Source organism: Aquarana catesbeiana, linkage group LG03, assembly GCF_042186555.1.
Source record: "Aquarana catesbeiana isolate 2022-GZ linkage group LG03, ASM4218655v1, whole genome shotgun sequence".
In the NCBI taxonomy this organism is placed as follows: Eukaryota; Metazoa; Chordata; class Amphibia; order Anura; family Ranidae; genus Aquarana; species Aquarana catesbeiana.
In genome coordinates this window covers 48603801-48606752 of record NC_133326.1, presented here as the reverse complement: position 1 = coordinate 48606752, position 2952 = coordinate 48603801, and the positions used below count along the sequence as shown (strand labels likewise).

General features: G+C 40.3%; 1 pseudogene; it reads left to right on the top strand.

The window, feature by feature from the left end:
• Positions 1–1918: 1918 nt before the first annotated feature.
• On the top strand, positions 1919–2711 carry LOC141134432 (large ribosomal subunit protein uL15-like; annotated as a pseudogene).
• The last annotated feature ends 241 nt before the right edge of the window (positions 2712–2952 follow it).

Below are 2952 nucleotides of genomic sequence, written 5' to 3'. Positions count from 1 at the left end.
CATCGATGCCTGTGGCGTGATCGCCTGGGTGTGTGGATGGCTGTAGATCATATGGACCCTGCCATTTATGATAACAAAAAAGGAACAGCAGCATGGAAATCCTCATTAGCAAGTTAAAAGTAATTTATTGCACAAACAAAAATAGCACACTTACATGTTAGGTTCTTGACAGTCAGCATGGGATTAGGTGGAAACACCATAGGAAGGCTTGCGAATGTCATCATCTGTGTATTCTGAGCTAGCATGAAGGAAGCCTGGTTTGACAGCTGTCATAGAGCCACCAGTGTCTGACATTCTCCACTACTTTTCCCTGCCTCGTGGCAACTCCTATAGGAGAAACGGGGGTGGTGTAAAGAGGTCAGTAACACGTTTCAAAAGTTCACATCTTCTTTGTCATGACAAAGGTTATGACAAAGAAGGTGTGAACCTTTTATAATAAGTTATTACTTTTAACTTGCTAACAAGGATCCTGCGCTGCTGTTCCTTTTTGTTGTTTGAACTCTTTGGATCATCCCGGAACTTTTGCTGCGAGCTGCAGGATCCCAGTTGCATGGCAATTGGTCTACATCTGCATCCTGTGGACATCTCGGTTGAGGCCATTTAGGGCTGGAACTTGTGCGCTGGACAGATCTGTTGTACTTTGCGCCGTTTATGATAGGAGAGTGTTGCCCCCTGATCTCACTGATCGATCCAACCTCATGAACAAGTGGGTGATGAGTAATCTTAACACATATGCATATGATTGCATATACTAAGCCCACCCCAGTCTACTTGTGCGGCCTGGATGGATATTGTGAGAAATAAGAATTATTTGAAAGTCCACATTAAATTATGTTATTTGTTTAACCACTGATATTATGTTTGGTGTGATGTTTCGAACTGTTTTTATAATGTTATAATATAATATTATATAATCTTAGATTGTAAGCTCTAAGGAGCAGGGCCCTCTGATGCCTACTGTATCAAAGTGTATTGTATTTGTACTGTCCACCCTCAAGTTGTAAAGCGCTACGTAAACTGTTGGCGCTATATAAATCCTGTATAATAATAATAATAATAATGTAACACAAGTAATGCATTGCATGCAAGTTCATATGTACATGTGCCCCTTACAACTTGATAGGTGTGTAATATCGAGTCTGTAAAAGAATGGGCTAACTCCTGTCCATAGGATGGGAGGTACCACCATCTGAAAACAGTCATTCTATTTAGCTATTTAAGGGTTGTTACAAGGCACAGCCCCATTGGCTCAGAGGAAGAGGGAAGCCCCTTGAAACAGAATTTATTTGTCCTGTTATGAGATGTGATGTATCGGGGTCTTGAAGGTGATGATGATGTATTATGACAAGCTTTGATACATTTGCTGGTTTGTGAGTATATTACTTAACACTTTGTTAAAAATAAAATATATGTTAAACTCTGTACTGTCAGGATACAAGTCCCCCTCAGGGAAATGTCATGCATCAGTTTAATGTGATTTGTATTATTTTTTTTTGCTTATGTTCTTCCTTATTCTGTAAAACTAATAAAAGTTTTGAAAGTAAAAAATAAATAAATAAATAAAATATATGGTTTGGGGATAATGTGCTAGGCTGGTGCACCCTCTGTTTGGTTTTATGTGTTAGCCTGGTCATACCCGGGCAGATCATTGAGGATGGATGGGGCAAGAAATCTGCTCATGCCTAAGTGTATGTAAACTCTAACAATACATTTCCCTTATTTTCTCCCTTTAGGTCTGTTACATATACTATGGAAAGTGTTTTATTTTAACCTTCTACTGTTGCCTGCACGCATATATGCAGCCTCTTGGTGGGTGGGCTTTAACACCAAGAAGCCGTATATATACAGTACTATGTAAACACTTTTCTGTGCTGAGAACATGTGCCCTGCATTCTCCCAACACAGATATCTAACTGTCATGCCTACCAAATTATAGAAGATGAGGATGCTCCATGGACATATCAGTCAAGGGCAGGGTCATATTGGAAAACACAGAAAGCAATTGGGTGGTCACAGTAGTGTCAGTGATTTGCATCATCACATGATCAGCTTTGATAATTACCACCCTGGTTACTTCGGTAAGGCTGGCATAAGACACCTGAAGAAGAATCAGCATTATTGTCCTACAATTAACTTGGACAAACTGTGGACCTTGGTCAGTGAACAGGCCAGACTGAACCTGATGGACCAGCACCAGTCATTATCGCAGTGTACACCGGCTAATTCAAGGTACTCAGCAAAGATCACAAGCTCCAACGTTCAAAGTACCAAAACTTCCAAAAAAAAAAGTTCCAAAGCTCCCCAAGTAACTAGTCATTGTAAAAGCCAAGTTCTTCAGCCCTTATGCTGAGGATAAGATTAAGGATGTCAGTGGTGCTTGTGTGCTGGTAGCAAAAATGCTCTTTGAAACAATTTAACTTCTATTCCCTGTAAAAAAAAAAAAAAAAAAAAAACCTTGTGAGCTAATAACTACCTGTGTTTGCTGCCTCTGGACTGTTATCTGTTAGCATAATTTCCAGTTATCTCTATGGACTACAAAACACCTCCCCCTGTTATGGAGAAGAGAGGAAGGTGTTATGTAGTCCTTCCTGTTTTAGGGGTGACAACACTGCTGAGTACGGTTGTCCTCCTAGGACAGGAAGTGAGTTAATGGCAAGATCACCTGGTTAAAGTGGGAAAAAATAAAAATAATGCAGATATTATATCTAAGGACTGGTAGGCTACAATACTATAAAATGTCCTTCCTGGATTAAAGTGATATCAAATTCTCTTTTCTTTTTTTTTTTTGTTTAAAAATAACAAACATGTTATACTTCCCTCCTCTGTGCAGTTGGTTTTGCACAGAGCATTCCCGGATCCTCCTCTTCTCAGGTCCCTCTTCTGTGATCCTGGCTCCTCCCTCCTGCTCAGTGCCCCAACGGCAAGCAGCTTGCTATGGGGGCACTGAGCTGA